Raw genomic sequence first — 19,257 nt, 5'->3', positions numbered from 1 at the left:
TTACTGCTGAAACACAGCAGGCAATCATGTTACTGTAAAGCACAACAAAAACTTAATTTCCTGTGATCTACTGTATGACACTAGCCCCCTTCCCAGCAGTCATTCCCTGAGAAGGTCTATAAGACCTGCTGTCCCCATTGTCTTTCCACTTTCTTTGCCAGAATCTTAGTCAAAACAGAACATAACATATGGAACAGATAAAAAGCCAGTAAAAATCCCTGCTAAGGTCCACCATTGATTGTCTCCCAGCATTGTGGAGCACACCATCTGCTTGCCTCCAGGAGCAGAAATCTAAATCTTCCGGAAAGAACTGGAATACTTCAACCAAAACTGTGCCCGGAATTCCAGCCATAAACCTTGTATGCTATCTGCACCTGTGAAGAAATAATCTGTAATATCACTCAAGCAACCCACTATAAAAGCAAGGGTGGGCAGTATCTCATGATTAACATTGAACATGAGCATGTTGATTACATCAACCAAACATGTATAAAATACAGTAAAATACATACGGTTGGGATAATCCTTGCCTCCATATCCTTAATAGAATAACAAATTATTTTACACAATAGCTATAACATTTTTTATTCTATGGCAGGACCAGAGACTTCAGATTATGCTTGTTCAAAGCTGACCCACAACAAGAGAAGCAACATCAACAATCAGCTTATGATAGAAAACGTTAAAAGTAGAGTCTGAAGACCAATCGGCAGCCCCCATAATGTCCTCAAGTGGGACCCCAATGAATAAGACTTGGAGGCCATTGGTCCTCTCACTGAATGCACGCCAAATAAGGAGGTGTCCACACCTGCCTCTGACAACAACAACTTAACCCATTGGGCCAAGGTGGCTGATCTCACAGGTCCAAAAGGTTTCTGTACACCAATAAGTACGTGTCTGCCAGTGGATTTGCGTAACTCCCTGATGCAATAATTCATAAACTTTTAAGCAGCACACTACACAAAACTTATGATTGTCCGGGAAATGTGTCTTAGTGTGATTAAAGATCTTAAAAATCATCCCCGAAGGGCCTGAACATCGAGATTCTTCTGCATGGAATGAGGCACAAAAGTACTGTAAGTTTTGCTGATAATTGCTTCCTGGAGAGATCTTCATTAGCTGGCCAGGACCTTAAGAATCTGAGGACCACATCCACCTATCACAATTTTGAATATTTCATTTTTGGAGGCTGAATCAAATGGATGCCCCGTAACAACTTACAAACCGTTACCCCACGGGTTTACCATCTAAAGGGTGATGACTCGCAGAAATAGTGGAAGGAAAATTATTGACAGACCTATAACCCAATTTTTGATCTGCTAACTGAGAAAGGAAATCAATGATCAGATGCAATCTGCGTCCATGGGATCCACGCCCTGGTCATCGTACCAACAAACCCATCATTTTCATGCCGAACCATATGGCTTGTGTGTGCTGGGAGCCCAAGACTGTTTGAGATAGAAACAAGCTTGCTTCAAAATACACGGTATTTGCATTGTCTCCCGAAACTTTCCAAGCCATCAGAACCAGCCAGCCTGACAGAATTAGAGGATGAGGATATCCTAAGGGGTCGGGGAGAAGGTCCTGGAAGGTTGGAATCCGAATCAGACTCTGACATGACATTTCCAGCAACAAAAGAAACCAAGGGCTGAGCACTCCAAAAAGGGGTCACTGGAAACAGCTAATCTGAGAAAGACTATTAAGATCATGATGAGGGGGGGGAGAATAATGGATACTCCCCTGCCAGTTCTGGAGGAAGGCATCCAAGCTCACCACTAGGTGATCTGGCCTTCAGCTGAAAAGGAGCAGGTGCTGGGTGTTCAGGCGGGAGGCAAAAAGATCCGTCACACAGGGGCCCCATTGGTGATTGAGACATTGGGAAATTTCTGAACTGTAACATCCAGTTGCTTGAGTCTCTCAGGAAGTGAGAATTCTAATCTGCCACCACATTTGAATTCCCCCGTATGTACTCTGCTATCATCGAAATCTTGTGTTGGAGACAAAATTGCCAAGAATCTTTGACACTCTCCCCTAGGATCTAGGACCAGGTACCCCCACAATTTGTTGATGTATCTCAACACCAAGATGTTGTTCATCCGCAGAATAATACAGCATTGAGTCTTGTGAGGAGATAACATCATGATTTCAAATGACCCCTCTTATAATTCTGGGCAGTTGATATGCAGTTGCAACTCCTCCTGAGGCAAATTGCGGCCAGTAGAAACAGGGCCATATCTCTCCCCCCAGACCCATCTGCTGGTGTCTGATTCCATAATGACACCCAAAACGGTGCAAAAAACGGCTCTGCTGTTCCAAACATCCATATGGTCCAGCTGATCCAGCGAATGGCCAGGATAAACATTTCACAATCCACGCATCATTCATAATGGGCCCATATACACATTCACATTTTCCTGACTTTTTCACTGGGGTCAAGTTTTATTTCACTTTGATCTGAATTGGTCAATACCTAACTAATTTTCACTGATCAACACTCTTCCTTTGGTCAATGGACCAATAGTCGAGTATTTGATGGTGATATTAACAAAATCATGAATCTATCTTATAATATTTTAATAAAAATAGTCACAGACTCCAAGTAAGATTCAATAAATGTAATCTAATAACTCATTCAAAATGAACGCTCATTTGTACAGATTCACAGTACAAACTCCATCAACTTTCATGGGAGAGAAAATTCATTTATCAAATAACATTTAGATACACAAATTCATTCAACAATCCCAACACATTAGAAGTGATAGATGAAGAGACAAAAGACACAATAACTCACCCTTCTCAAGGAATATGCAAACATTTAAGAAAGAAAGATAATTACCTAGGTGAAACGGGAAACCCGCCCCTGGCCAAAAGGGTTGGTGGAGGTCACCTGATTTAAGAGTCAGGAGACAAACTCTATATGACAGATGCAGGATAGGATTATACTTACTACACTTCTCTAGAATCCGAAGCACCGGAGCGCATCCCTCTCTTACACTCTCTCCCTCCATGATATTCTTCTGCCAATCTTCAATCTAATCAGGCTGTCTTAAGTATTGAACCTTCTCAGTCTGTTCTTCCCAGCAGCAGTTCTCGCCCATTCCCTCACTCAGCATCAGCGTCTCTTTGTAGCAGCTATCTCTATCTTAATCTTAAGTCACTCATATTATACCCGTTAATTTTTCATGTCCCGCCCTCAAAGGTTGCAAATATCTGTGAATTATGAACTGTGATTGGACCGGGCAGGGGGAGTTGTCATCACTTCATGCTGTCATCCCAAAATTCTTAACTAATTCTTTGTTTAGTGAACCCTTCCCACTTAACTTGTTCAATTTTTCTGAACACTTCCCTTCAAATGCAGTCACGAAGCAGATAGATACAATTTTTATATAATTTTTTCAGTTGAGGAACTTTCCCAAGCATCCGTCCTTGGTTCTTGGCAGCCGGTCAATGTCCCGCTCAGCAGGTCATTCACAGATTTTAGTGCGCAGATTCAAAATGCGTTACGTTTCACCCGTCATCTTTTCTTTTGGCTTAGCACATCAGGCCCAAAAGTTCACTATGGACAAAAGAATCATAAACAGATGTTAATTTCTCAAATATGTTATTATCACTGTTTACCTCCCCCTTCTACTCTATCCCATGTTATTTTCTTCTTCGTTAAGCGAAAGCATTATCAGCGGCAGCTCTTTTAAATCCAAGCAAGCATATGCCAGGCATGCGGTACTTCGAGACCTGTAGTTCGCAACTCCTTGCACATGGGTTAATTGTGTGGTTATTTGAACGGGACGGGTTCGCACATGCGCAAGGCGATTTTCAGTTTTAAGCAGGATTTCAGTTACATGGCACATTATTCTTTGTCGATTAAGCAAGCAGAAAGCCCTGCTGGACTCTCCAACTGGTCTCATTAATTTGGTGAAACACCAATGGACTGTGGAAAGTCCAAAAGGCAGGGCGGTGAATTTGTACTACTGTTGGTCCTCTTGGAGTTGAGGAAACCTCCTGTGAGGCAGGAAAACATGAACCGACATATTCTCATCTTTCAGGTCAAGCCTGACTAGCCAATATTTGTCCTGTAGAAAGTCTCTCAACAGGTGAATGCCCTCCATTCAGAAACAGCGATATGTTATCCAAGCATTGACTTTTTGAGATTCATAACCAATCTACAACCTCCTCTTTTCTTCTGCACTAGGAAGATCATGCTGACAAAACCTTTAGGGTAAGGTTTCATCAATACGGTTGCCTCTTCGCGCAAGAGTTACAGAATCTCTGCACTGATGAACCACAATTCTTATCAGGAAGAAACGTAGGGAAGGTGGAGGCTCATGCTGCATTGGCATTCCATAGAACTGCACTCTGTACCCCTGCACCATCTCTAATACCCAAGAACTGGTTGTGGTCAGGCGCCAATTGTGAAGGGAATGATGAACCCTGCCACCGCCCCCCAATAGACCTTAGAAGGAGGAATAATGGGAACCTGAAAATGAGGAGTATGCATTCCCAGCTGATCCACCTTGATAGTCAGCCCTGTGGCAATGGCCTCAACCATGATAGGATCTGGAAGGGTAGATGTTGCCTTGACTATGGGTGTTATTCCAACCACCTCTGCCTCTGGGATGGGAATTTTTGTAGGAGGTCTGGCCATAAACTCAGCCTGGTGTTGGGCCTCCAACCGTCCAGCCCTGATTAAAAGGCTATTGTGGAAGACCTTTTTAAGTGAAGACTGCGCCTTGTCCAGAGTTGAGAAGGTTGGCACAAATGTTCCCAAATCCTTAACGAAACTATCTCCGAACAGTTGGACATTTGCTAGTGGGCCTGCTTCTGAAGGAGCCAGTTCTGCTACTTTTGGATCAATGCGCATTAGGATGGAATGTCATCTCTCCAACGTGATCGCTCAGTTGGCATTGCCTAATAAGCATACTGCTCTCTGGGTCCAACCCATAAGGGTATCCAGGTCCACATGAGAGCCTGTCTCTTTCATATGGACTGCCATCTCAAAGATGTTGGACAGTGGACCTGATAAATCAAGGACCTTATCCTGACAGCCCCACCAAACGGGGTTGATTCCCTTTATTGGATCTTTGGAGAACATCTTCATAAAGACCACCATACTCTCATCGATTTCTGGAATGTCAGCAACCTTCTCAGGCTGGGAGAGATGAGGGCATTCAGTGTGCAGTTTCGTTCTGACCTCTCTCTCCAACCATTTATGCTGCCTGGACTGAACATATTATGCCACTTCGGGCAAGAGGTGCCACTCTGTAGACCTCGGTGTATATTCTCTAACTGGTCAAAATCCAGGAGCCTGTCTTTGTCATCCTGTGGATCCAGCAAGTGAGTCTTGCGTTTACGTTTTTGTGCTTGAGGAGGGGACTCATCTTCAGATAGATTGGATTTTGATGACAGAGATGACAAGTCATCGCAATTTGCATCAGATTGCACCAAAACTCTTGAGGGACCCTGAGGTTCAGAGGCTCCATAGCTATGGCCCAGCAGAGCATCCTTAACTACCTTATCCAGGGCCTTCTTGTGTGGCCAGGACAATTCAGTCATGTTAGAAGTAGATGAGCTAGACAATACACTGGGTTCTGGAGTTCTATACTCAGATCTCAGAGCACATAGTGCTTCAAAGGTCGTCTAGTGGGATAGCCAAGATATTGTTCACAGACTCTTGAACAGAGTTACCTTTAGCTTCCGTCAACTGCTTCTTCAGTTGGTAATCATTTGGGTCCTCTTATTCATCATATCCTTTATACTCCCCTTGATAGAATCTTGACATGACAGGAATGCAGAAGGCTTCAATACTGGTTTAGTGAACAGGAAGGGGGTGGGGCAACCACAAACAGTCTGAATGAAGTACTGAAGGAAAAGTACTGAGAGTCTTGGGTCTACCAATAAACCAACATGCCGCTGATATTGTGAAGAGAGAATGGAGGGCCCAGATAAGATTAATGTTCTTAGATTTATGTCTATGCTTTATCCTTCGGAAAAAATAGACAAATCTATCCCAGAGTCAGTGACAGTGGTTATTTGGTGGTCAGTCTGGGTGATCAAACGCTGATAGTAGAGGAAAGTATCATTAAAGATCAAACAGATAAGAAGATTGACTCAGCTTTAACAAAATCATCCTCAAGAGCCTTCCTAGCTATGATGGCTGTCATTTATGAGGATAATTATACACCTAAGATGGGTGACCAAATGAATATAAAGGATTCAATTGAAAATGGAGACTATTCAGAGGATCATTCTGTTAATTCCCGACGGAGGCTTTATGATCACCATGAGTCTAGCCAATGCCTATTTTCACATCCTTATAGCTGGGATGCATCAAACGTATCTCTGATTTTTTGTATTAAGAAGACACTATCAGTTCCAGATATTTCCTAGGCATCAAGTTTGCCCCAAGGGTATTTACAAAGATGATAGCACTCTTGATAGTACTTCTTCTGCAAGGGTGGAGAGTATTTCAGTACCTGGACAATTTACTTCTCCTTGCTGCATTAAGAGACGAAGTAATGGACGGTTGGGATGTGATGAAGAATTGTTTACAATTTCATGGTCTTCTAATAAATATGGAGAAATGCAAGTTATATCCTTCACAGGATAGGATTTTCATTGGAGCCTATTTAGGGACAGATTTGGATGTGGTATTTCTGCTGGAGGAAAGAGCAGTGAAGCTGCAGCCAACTCTCTCATCCCTGTTATACTGTCTGTACTGCCTCAGTTGGGCCTGCTGTACCCAGAGGCAGCGCAAGGAGTGTGTCGATGGTGCTGCAGAGCGGTTGGGGCGGTTTGAAGCTTCGGTGCCCCCTGGAAGAGGAGCACGAGTTTAACAAGGGTGCTATGGACAGAACTGGCAGGGAGGGTGACAGCCCCTCGGCCGGAGCAACACAGGTGTGACCCAGTGAAGTCTTGGTCAAGCAGAGTGGGCACTTCCACCATGTGGCAGGCCCCCTGGAACTAAAATCTATATGCCCCCACTGTTGAGGAGAAGGCCGTAGTCTGTGCGGGCCCCCGCGTCGGCATAGGAGGAGGGTTGTGGTGAGTGGCTCATTCTGAGGTACTGTTGAGTAGCCGCAGAGATAGGTTGTACCGGTGTCCTCATGAAGGTGAGCCTAGACCTCACCAAGCACTGGAGTCACAGGGAAAGGCAGATCCCCCAGGGGGGCCTGGTGAGTGGAGATGCGAGGCAGTGATGGCTTGTGGCCTTCCGTGGGGATCTTCTATGTGGGCTGGGGGTCACTTACAAATCACGAGATGGAGAAGGCCATAATATCTAGGCCACCACAGTGCAATAAAATCCGAAAATATGCTGCTCCCAGGAGTGCCACGACCAAGGCATAAGGGGGCAGTGAGAAGATAGGACAAGGTGAGGGGTTGAGTCATCCCCGGCAGACATACAGGCAGCTTTCTGGGACAAAAGATCTGCACTGGACACAGGAACAATAGAGATCAATTTGCTGAGAACTGATATGTGGAAAGTAGCCAACCGTGTATCAGAAACAGAGAACCAGATTGAAACACAAAAGTTCAAACCTGAAAATGACTGTTGCTTCACTGACCTTGCAGATGGCTATGATGGGTGAGCCCCTTGAGGATATGGAAGGGAGGTCACGGTGGAATAATCTACGATTCACAGGCTTCTTGGAACGGGTGGAGAGCCCCGCAGCTGAGTTATTCTTGGAGGAGGCGGTCACGGTGATCCGGCCTCTACATTTTTCACGATCGAGAGAGCTCATAGGTCACGGGGCCCCCCTGCCACCTCAGGCTCATCCAAGGGTCTTAATTGCAAGACTCTTTAATTATAGCGACTGTGACACCATAATGCAGCATGCAAGAATAGGCAGGCCATTGTGATACAAGAATGTAGTGATGCAAATCTTTCCAGACTATACAAAAAAGTTCCAATGCAAGAGAAACATGTTTATTGTGGTTAAGAGACGACTGAAAGAAATTAATATAGCCTTATAGCCCACCGTAGAGGGCTATACCGGCTATTAAAGGCCCACTCCCTTTAACAAGGGAGAGGGACTTTAATAGCCAGTATAGCCCAGCTACGAAGGGTTATAAGGCTATTACAACATTCTGCCACTAGAGGGCAGAATGTTCTAACAAAAAGTATAAAGCCTTATGGGAGCATGAGGGGATTGGAATCCCCTCAGGCTCCCTAAAGCCTTTGTTCACAGCCAGAGCTGTGAACAAAGAAACATTGGAATGTTGGAGCTCCAGGCTTATTAACCAGGAGCACTCCATTGTTTTCAATGGAGCTCCCAACTTTAAAATGTTCTAATTTTCAGTATAGCCTCTTTTACCAGGTGAAGCTTCGAGTAAAGCATGGAGGTAGAGCCTGGTTTTTCAATTTCCCTGAGAAGTCATCGGAATGGTTGGACTCCGTGGCATTGGCAATTGGAGGAGCTACAGCAAGACCCCCACAAACTGGGTCATGGAGCACTCACTGCCACAGGGGTTGTGGAATGTAGAAAGCGTGGACCAGTTGGAGAGCGCTGGGTCAGATCCGAGTGCAAGAGGATGGTACGCTGAAAGAATCTGCTGGTAACCTGGAAGGATATCGACCTCCACAGGAGAGCGGCAGAGATCAGTTCTTAGAATTGATGGTCACACCTTGTAAGGAAGAACACTGCTTCCGACTGCTTAGCCAAGCACACCGAGGGTAGTCTTTTTGCGAAGTGGGAGTACCACGCCGATCAGCAACTTGGACAAGTTTCGGAGCGGGGGAAGGTTGTAAGTGAAGGGATAAAGTGCGTATGGATGGTGCCTGGAAAGCTCTGAATTCAGTAATGTTCAAACTGATGTTTCAAAACAAGATTGGTAAGATATGTGCCTTGCGAATGGAGGGCTGAGTGTGGCATGACCCGGACTGGCACAACCTGGTCCTCCGCCAGTGCCGGAGAACTGGGTGGCTGCTGAAAGGGAGTGCGTCTCTGCAGTGCAACTGAAAGGCATTTTCTTATTGTTTGGGGAGGGAGGGTGGCGTCACCTATTTCCCTATTGTATTATGTTTCGCTCGGGAGACTGATGGGGACAAATAATGCTACTTGAAGGTGGATGTTGCTGGTTGGGGAGTTTTTTTTACAGTTTTATGTCCAGAGGTTACATTACAGGAGAAGACGGCAAACAATGGCTCACCACAGGGGGGACCAGAAGACACAGACACTGAGTAGGACATGGGAGGCATATACAAAGTGCTCACCTGGATCGTCCGGGTTTGAACAATCCTTTAAAGCGCCATTGCATACACTAATTTCTCAGACGCTGCTGGGTTAGTATAGCGCTGTTACAGGAGACACATCTGGATAGAGGGAACGTCACCACGGTACGTAAGAAATGGAGAGGACAAGCATATGCAACCACCTACTCCAGATATGCGAGGGGCTTGCTGGTGTGGGTGGTGCCAGATTACCGTTCCTTCTGAAAGACTTGGTTGTAGATGGTAAGGGCATATATCTAGTGGTGACCGCATCACTGAAGTTGCACAATATTTGTGTAGTAAATGTGTATGTCCCTAACTTGGATGAAGAAAGCTTTTTCCCAGATGTTGTTTGAAAGTTCTCCCCCTACCTAGTAGCTGATATTATCTGGGCAGGTGGTTTAATTGTATATTAAATGGAGATCTCGATCAGCATTTCCATAGATTAGCGGTTAAACCACACATGATGGAAACCTTGGTGAGGACAACGTCTGGCTTGGATTTGATAGACCTCTGGAGACATTTTTCAACCCAACAACCAAAGCATATTCATGCTACATGCCTGCCATGAGTACATACAACAGGTTAGATTACATCCTGGTGTAGGTTGACAGGGTGTTTAAGTGTACAGGGGTAGCGGTTCTAGCCAGATACTTATTAAATCACTCCCTGATTTTTTTTTTTTTGAAAATTCTTTATTGTCAGGAGTTTAGAAGAGATATTCATATCGACATTTTGTAATTGTCTTGACATAACAGCAGAATATGCCCCCAGTGGGGAAAGGATTTAACACAGTTTGCATCTACAGTTATCAGTTCCAATTATGGCCTAGTAGTTGAACACTGAATATAACAGTCATACGTATTACATGTTCCAATTTCACCCCTTCTCCTTAACGATCATCCCGTTCATACGATTTCGATTCAGTAGTCTGACTTCACCCATATGAGGTGTTAGTGAGAACATGTACGAAAAAAGAAAACAAGCCTAAAAACCCAACAACGGTCATCATTATACAATTAAGTGTGTACGTTCACATATAATATCCTACAAGCTCATACATTCAGCATTTCGTCTTCAGTAGCGGTGCACATCCTCCGCCTCCCGGTCCCCCCCTTTATTATGCTGGCATAACCTTTGCCACTAGTCCTCGTCTTCCTCCGATTCCGAGTCCTCACCCTCTGGCAATGCCTCACACGGGTCACCCCTATATTTGTTCCATGGCATCCACACCCGATTCCACTTGCGGGGGCAGGCTCTTAGTACATATACTGCTCTCTCCTTTACCATGAGAAGGTCCATGTTTCTTATCCACCCCGCCACCGTCGGTAACTCCGGAGCGCCCCATCTCTGTGCAATGTCCCGTTTGGCCACTGTCACTGCTAGTGTGACCCACAGTTGTCCATACCTGTTTAAGTCTGTAGGGTCCCAAATGTTCAACAGGCACTTACGAGGTTCCGGCAGGACAGACACATTGATTGCCTGAGAGACTGTGCGCATAATCTGCCTCCATAGTTCCCTGATTTGTGGACATTCCCATAATGTGTGGAGGAGAGTCCCTTCCTCCCCGCATCCCCTGAGGCAGTATGGGTGTGGTGCTTTTTGTATTTTGTGGAGTAGTGTGCGAGTGTAGTAGGTGCGATGTAACACCTTGAGCTGCACTAGGCGGAATCTAGCTGATATGCCTACTTCCCTCGGCGAGGCCAGTGCCTCGTTCCACTCCGTCTCATCCATGTCGCCCAATTCTTCCACCCATTTCTCTTTAAGTTTGTGTGTGGGATCTGGCAGGTTGTTAATCAATTTTTTGTACGTGAGTGAGGTCGCTTTATGCTCCATGAATTCGGTGAGTAGCCTATCTTCAAGTGGCGATGATTCTGGGAGTGTGGTGTCTGGTGGGATCGCTCGCATTAAAGCATGCCTGATTTGTACATATCGGTACGTTTCAGTGGGCCCCAGGCCGTATTGTTGCTGGAGTTGCTGGAAGGGAATAACAGTGCCTTTGTCCCAGAGGTCCCCCACCACCGAGATCCCTATGTCGTCCCATCTCGCAAACCCCTTACAAGTCCGCAGGTTACCCAGTGTTTTAGTGTCCCATAGCGGAGTTAGCCTGGGGATTTTACCCTTCCATCCTAGGCGTGATTGTGCCGTATGCCAGATTGTCGCTGTGTGGAATGTTGGGCCAAGCAGGGTTTTCACTTGCGGGTAGTTGTATAGCACCGAGAGCATGCCCTCAGTCCCCAGTTGCGACCAGTCCGCCTTATATGCGGGGTCCTCCCGTGAGACGTGGATCCAATGATTAATAACCTTAAGCTGTGACGCCCAGTAATATAGTTGGAGATTGGGTAGTGCAATACCCCCCTCGTACCAGCTCTTTACCAGTTTTGCCTGCGCTATCCGCGCCGGGCCATTACTCCACAACAAGCTGGAGACTAAAGCCGCTACCCGTCGAAAGTACTGTGGGTTAACCACATAAGGGGAGTTTTCAAGCACATACAGAAATCTCGGGAGAGCCATCATTTTATAGAGCGCCGCGCGCCCTAGAAGGGTCAGTGGCAGTGCAGCCCAGTATTTGACATCAGTACGCAATCTTTGCAGAGGTGGCTGCAAGTTTTCGATATAGAACTGTTTAGAGTCATTCGTCACATAAATACCCAAGTACTTAAAGGAGGAGGTGGTTATTGTGAGAGGACAGTCAGCCGGCAGCACCGGAGCCGGGCCCTTAAGGACATAGAGTACAGATTTGGTCCAGTTCAGGGTATATCCCGAGGCTTTGCCATGTTCATCGCAGACTGCCAACAGAGCGGGGACCCCTTCATTCGGTCCGGCCATGTATATTAACATGTCGTCGGCATATAGGGAGACCTTGTCCTCCCATCCGTCACTCCAAGTGATGCCCCGGAATAACGGCGTTGATCTGAGCAGGATTGCCAGTGGCTCCAGCACTATCGCAAACAACAGGGGCGACAGCGGGCACCCTTGCCTAGTCCCCCTCCCCAGTGGAAAGGTCGAAGATATGCGACCATTTGCAACCACCTGCGCCATCGGTTGGGTGTAGAGTAGTCGCACCCATGCCAGATATTGGGGTCCGAAACCCATGCGGGTTAGGACAGCAAATAGGTATTCCCACTCCACCAAATCAAACGCCATTTTAGCATCTAGGGAGAGTATCACAGCCTGCTCCGTAAGAAGATGCGCCTTCGCCAGTACCCCATGGACCCTCCGTAGATTCAGCGCTGTGCTTCTGTGTGGCATAAAGCCTGATTGGTCAGGGTGTATCAGGGTACTCAGATGCGCGGTTAGACGACTGGCCAGGAGTTTCGCCAGGACCTTTGCTTCTGTGTTGAGCAGGGAAATGGGTCGGTACGAGGCACTGTCTGTTGGTGGCTTGGTTGGTTTGGGGATGGCCACAATGGTGGCCGTGCGTTGGTCGAGTGGAAGCAGCGCCTTTTTTGCGCTGTCTTTATACATGTCTAAGAGGGGCTTGGCCAGCACCGCGTCCATTGTCTTGTACCACTCCACAGGAATTCCGTTTGGGCCTAGGGCCTTGCCTGACTGCAGCGCCTGTATTGCCAACTGGACCTCTCCCTCTGTCAGGTCAGCATCAAGTTCCCGTTGTGCTTCAGGTGTGAGCACGGGGACAGGAATGTGACTAAGCGACTCTGTTGCCTCCTGCTCAGTGACTGGCCGTGTCGGTGTGCAGATCCCCTGGAAATGGCGAGCTAGAGCGTGGACTATTTGTTCCGGGTGAGTTTGCAGCACGCCGGCCGCATCGTAGAGCCCGTGTATCTCCTTGTTACTGCCACCTCGTTTGTCCAGCCATGCCAGCATCTTCCCTGCCTTATCGCCCACATCATAGATTCGGTGTGCAGTGTTCGCAAGGTGCCCTTTGGTGATCGTGGTGAGGTGTGTCTGGTGTTGCTGCTGACGGAGCTGTAGTTCATGTGCTGTCTCAGGGGTGGGGTCTGCCATATGTGCAGTGTTCGCCGTGTGTAATGATAATTCCAAATTAGCCAGTGCAGCTCTAGACTCCCTTTTATACCCAGTAATGGCCGATATGGATGCCCCTCGGAGGACCGTCTTGTAAGCCTCCCATAGAACTGAGGGTGAGATGACCGATCCTGTGTTCTCATTGAAATAGTGTGTGGTGGTTAACTTGAGTTTTTTCCTAATGTCAGGTACCTGTAGATAATTGGGATAGATCGGGTACAGCCTAGCTCGTTTGCATTCTTTAGTAGAAAGGTGAAGGGAGATCGGGGAGTGATCGGAAATGCCTCGCGGCAGGATATCAAGTCTATCCACGGAGCTCAGCCCAACCCCTAGAAAGAAGAAGTAGTCAATACGTGAGAGGCTATTGTGGGGTGCTGAGTAATGTGTGTATTGCTTCGCTGTGGGGTTCAGGTGACGCCAGACGTCTGTGAGGCCCATAGCTGACAAGAATCCCGGAAGTGTGGCAGTCCCTCTCTGGCGATCTCGTATGGGAAAGGTGTCCAGTAGGGGGTCTGTGATAGCATTGAAGTCCCCCCCCAGGATCACGTCCCCTTCCGGGAGATCAATAAGGAATCGGCTAAGTGCTGGTAAGGCTGTAGCGTGAAGTGCTGGGGGGACGTATACAGATATCACATTCAGTGCCCTCCCCTCCCACTGGCCTGAGAGTGCTGCGAACTGCCCCTGATCATCTGTCTTGTGTCCAGTGACCAAAAAGGAGGAATTGTTTCTGAGGAGTATCCCGGTGCCCCTGGAGCCCGAGGTGAACTCGGAATGTACTGCCATGGTGTACCCACGCCTGTTCAGAGCCTTACAAGTGGTCCCTGCTAGATGCGTTTCCTGCAGCAGCACTAGTTCAGATTTATGACGTTTAATAGTTTGCAGCACCAGACCCCCTTTAATTTTGTCCCCCAACCCCCTGACATTCCATGTAAGGAGCTTCAGCGGGGGCACCTGTGTCGTTACAGGGGCACCCACAGCGGGTGTAGCTTGGTCTTGTTGTGCCATTCGAGTGTATGATCCATGATATCAATGTGCAGCAGGATAATGAAACCAGCGTGCGGAGGTGGTGCATGCCGCCAATAGTTAGCAATGTATCTGTGCCTTGTAGAATTGCAATAATGATGACCAAAAAGCTTAACTTTAACTTTAACCTTGTAACTCCCATCCCTCCACCCCCTCCCTGCTCCCCTGCAGCACGGACGAAATCCCGCCCGCATCCCCAACTTGGCAGAGTGCTTTTGTCCCCCCCCATCTAGTCTTACTTGCTTGTGGGGTTGGTGAGTCCCCTACAGGCACCGGCCATAACCCGCCCTACTCAGTTCCATCGGCCCAAGGTCCCAAGGGCTGTGTCCAGATCGTGTTGCACCCATCTCAGTCATTCAGCTCCTGCTAGGCTGACTAGAATCAAACGGGTCCCTCTCAAGATCAGAGTCTAGGCCCCCGGCCGCGCCCTGTTCAGTGGCCGGGCTGGCCGCACGGTGGTCCGGCGTCCTCTCACTACGGCGGTCTTGGCGGTCATTGTGCGGGCGTTGGGGCTTGCCCACCGGTCTCCAGCCATCCAGCCACTCTCTTGCCACCTCGGGGTTGTCGAAAAACCATGTCCTCCCCTCAGCCACAATCCTCAGTTTGGCGGGGAAGAGCATTGAATAGGGCAGACCCCTGTCTCGTAGCGTCTTCTTAACTTCATTGAAGGATTTTCGACGTCTGGCCACCTCGGCTGTGTAGTCTGGGAAGAACGCCAGAGTAGAGTTTAGAATTTTCACCGGCGGCGCCACCCTGGCTGCCTGCAGAATGGCGTCCCTGTCCCTAAAGTTGAAGAGTCTGGCCAGCACCGGCCGTGGCGTGGCCCCTGGTTTGGCCGCACCTCCCGGGACACGATGTGCTCTCTCGATGGAGAAGAAGTTGGACAGGCCTTTAGGCTGCAGTTTGGTCTTAATGAGGTCTTCGATGTACAGGTCCATGGCCCCCTTCCCCTCCGATTCCGGAAGGCCTAGAATGCGGACGTTATTTCTTCTTGAGCGCCCTTCCTGGTCATCCAATTTTTCTTGAAGTTGTTTAGTGGTCTTCTCCAGTCGCTCCACCGCCACCTGAAGATCTGAGGTGTCTTCAATGAGGGATTTCGTGACTACCTCCACTTGCGACACCCTCTCCGACATTTTCTTAAAATCTGCTCGCAGCAGATTCACCTCGGTGGAGATGGTGCCTACTGTCGCCTGGACCTCTGTGAGGGTTCTCATAATGGCTTCCAGTGTGACTTTCCCAGTTCCATTTGCGTCAGTGGAAGCACCGGTGGAGTGTCGTCCAGGCCCCTGTGAGTGGCCGCTCTGGGCATAGGCAAATTTATCAAGTTTTGCTTGCGTCGTTGTCGTGCTCCTCGTGTTCTTGCCCGTCATTATGCTATGCTTGGTTCTACAGTGTCCGGTCTTTCAGTTGGTCCCTGCCCGGCCTCCTACCGTGCAACCCTTCCCCTTGGCGTTCGCCGTTGAAGCAGCCGGTAAAGGTTCGGATTGCGGCTTACCGCAGGGCCTAGGTCGCGCTCCGCGTGTAGCCTTATGTTACAACCACTTGCGAGGCCTTCGCCGCCGTGGTTGTTGCCGTTGGAGTCAGTAGAAGGGTTGGCTGCGTTGTTGGCGGCGTTTGCGCTACTCGTACTCCGTTACGTTTTCCCGCTTCACGTGGGCCGTACCGCCGCCTCCTAGGTCTGTAACGGGCGGTTTGGTGACTGGCGCCACCACGGTGTAGGCGGCCCTCTTGCCCAACGGTGTCCCGGATTAATGTTCAGAGCTGCGGGGGGGTTGCGCTGACCCAGGCGTCCTCCGCCCTACCTTGCCGTGTGTGGTGGGGCGTCCGCCCGGCAGCGCCGTTCCAGGACGGCTCCTACGTTGTGCAGGGTCTCGCCCGTCCTCGATGGTGTCGAAGTCTTGGCTCAGGGGGGCCGGAGGTCGATCCCAGATGCAGCGTTAGTTAAGCGCTGTGATGAGACCTGGCGTCGGGCGGGGAAGCGTGGGCGCCGGGTGAGATCTACTTCTTCCGGCCGGCCAAGGTGAGCTTCCGGCCGGCCAGTCCCAGTACTTTAGGCCGGTGCTGTAGAGCTGTTGTAGGCCTCGCCTCACCGCCGGCGAATGGAGCACTTCCCGGCGTCGGATTTGCACCGGGGGCGGCTTGATGGGCGCCGCTTGGTTCCCGGAGCCGATTTCACCTCTTCGGGCTGGTCAGTAGACGGATGTGTATGCGGATTATTGCGCGGGCCGGTCTGCCTTGCGGAGCTCCCGAGTTAAGCTGCCGCCATGTTCGGCAGTTGATCACTCCCTGATTTTAATGAGTATAGTAACAGAGCAAGTCCTTTCCAGAGTGCTGCTGTGGCACCTCCGTACGGAGGTGCTGATGAATGTCACTTTTTCTGAGGGTCTGGCAGAGACCATCAGGGAATATTTTGTAGTCAATGAGAACATGCCTAGCAATAGAACAGTGGAATGGGAGGCTATAAAGGTGGTGGTCCATGGTCAATGTAAGTCACGAATACATGGGGTAACTGCAGAACTAGAGGAATCAATAGGCACTGGAAGCCAACCTTGCTACTCAGACACAAACTTTAGCGGACTGGGTTGCTTGCAAGGCAGCACTGATAGAGATATGGCAATGGGTAGAGAAATACACCTGTAGGATATGTAGACAACGTCTGTGTAGAGAGGGGAACAAAACTGGTAAACTGCTGGCGGGGCTCCCATGATCGAGCTCCGAGATGCAATAGGGCATTAATATTGCCCCCAAAAAGGCATAACAGGGCTGTTCGCTCAACATATGGCAGAGTTATATAGTAATGGGAGTATCAGAAAACTGCTGCTTATTTGACAGCCCTACAATTGTCGCACCTAATTTCCAAGCAACAAGAGGCCCTCTCTGCTCCTTTAACCAGAGACACGTTTTGGCGGTTATAAAAGAGATGCCCAAAGGGAAAATACCGGTTGGGGACGGGTTGTTGAGTGGAATTTTACCAACAATACGGTGCGCTACAGGTGGACAAATTGTTACAGGTGTATAATGAAGCGTATGAGGTGTACCCCCAGTGGGTCATAATGAGAGAGGCTCATATAGTATAGATACCAAAGCCAGAAAGAGATCCTGGTTTTATTATAGCCTTATAGACCACCATAGCTGGCTATACAGGCTATTAAAGGCCTGCTCCAGCCTTTCGGGGAGGGCTTTTAACAAGGGAGCGGGACTTTAATAGCCGGAATAGCCCAGGTACAAAGGGCTATAGGGCTATTAGAACATTCTGCCACTAGAGGGAAGAATGTTCAAACAAATTAAATAAAGGCTTTAGGGAGCGCAAGGGTATTGAAGTCCCCTCAGCCTCCCTGAAGCCTTTGTTCACAGCCAGAGTTGTGAACAAAGAAACATTGGAATGTTGGAGCTCAGGGCTTATACCAGCCATTATAAGCCCGGAGCTACTCAATTGTTTTCAAGGGAGCTTCCAACATTCGAATGTTCTAATAAATCTTACAGCCCGCTTTTCATGACCAATGTAGATGCCAAAATACTGAGTAAAGTGCTTGCTAACCATCTCTGTGCGGTCCTATCTGGGTTGATACATGAGGATCAATGTGGTTTTGTGCCATGGAGTAGCACTATGCAGAACATTAGATGGACCACACATGTGCTGCATGAGACGGGAAATTCAGATCATGAGTATGCCTTGGCACTACTGGATATTGAACACCCAGGTCCTACCTGTAGGAGGTGATGCAGTCTCAGAGAGGTGCTCCGTCCCTGGGGTAACCAGGTTGGGGACAATACGCATGTGGTGTCCTTGTATGCAGCCAACCTATTCAGTCCCTATCCTACTAATGGTCCTGTGGGAATATGGTGAAGTGTCAGGCCTCCAAATCAATCAAACAACATATCCTTCAGGATCATGTTCGCGCTATATAAAGTTTTATAAATAAATAAACTGAAATTGTTTCCGATGGCAGGCATCATGGGTTTGACATTCGACTCACTGCCTTGTTCTGAGGATTACCTGGGCAGCATTGGATTACCGATACCTAGGTATCTGTATCATATTAGACGAAAACAAAAGTCACAAGTTGAATATGGGTAGGATTGTGGAAGGGCAGCAGTCATCCATAGAGTTCTGGAAGATGCTCCTATTGTGGGAAGAATAGCATTAGTAAAAACGGTTGTACTGGCCAGATTCCTCTATGTGTTGCACGGGACAACCTTTGTTACACCGAGACCAATATTTGCGATCTTGTATAGACTCATGGGGGAACTCATATGGGCGGGCAGGAAGAGCAGTGCCAAACTGGACAAGCTGAAAAGAACATGGGAGTTCAGGGGCTGGAGGTACCAGCAGGGCCAGACTGGCCATACCGGGCATCAGGCATTACCCCAGGAGACTGGAAGAGTTGGGCTGGTTTTGTTGCTGTACGGCCGGTATTGCAGCAGTTCTGCAATATCGGCCCTCAGTAACAAAAGCTGAAAGCAAGTGTTTCCAGCCTCCCAGGGCCATACCGTGCTTCCCCTGGGGCAGGTCCGAAAAAATTGCCAGGGCTGCTTTGAGTTTCCAGTCTGGCTCTGGGAACCAGATTTAGAAAATATACTATATGGCAGCTCAGCTGCAGCATGCAGTCCACTGGCTGGATGAGGGAGATAAATGGGAGAAGGTAACTCACCACTCCCAGCCTTTTTGATGTGGGGCAAAGGCCTCATGGAAAATCTACCCTACGTGATTCATCAGGTGTGTCTGGAGTTGGGTAGAGTGACAGGGACCATTCTTAAGAGAGCACCAGTAGTGGCGGAGATGCCTCTGTGGCATATTCCAACCTTCAGGCAAATGTCTGCAGTTATGTCGATGGACCACTGGACAAAGAGGACTGTTTAGGGTTGGCAGATCCGTACCCCGAGAATCGGTTCTTGTCATTTGAAGAAGCATAGGAGAATGTTGGGGTGGACTCGGGGCAGTTCCTCTTGTACGCCATGTTAGCACACAAGGTTAAAAAAGACTGGCCTTCCTTTCCGGAGGTGCCGCTATACTGCCAGCCATTGACAGTGCTGCTGGC

This window comes from Lissotriton vulgaris, chromosome 4_1 (genome assembly GCF_964263255.1).
Source record: "Lissotriton vulgaris chromosome 4_1, aLisVul1.2, whole genome shotgun sequence".
NCBI classification, from domain to species: Eukaryota; Metazoa; Chordata; class Amphibia; order Caudata; family Salamandridae; genus Lissotriton; species Lissotriton vulgaris.
This window is presented reverse-complemented; position numbering follows the sequence as displayed.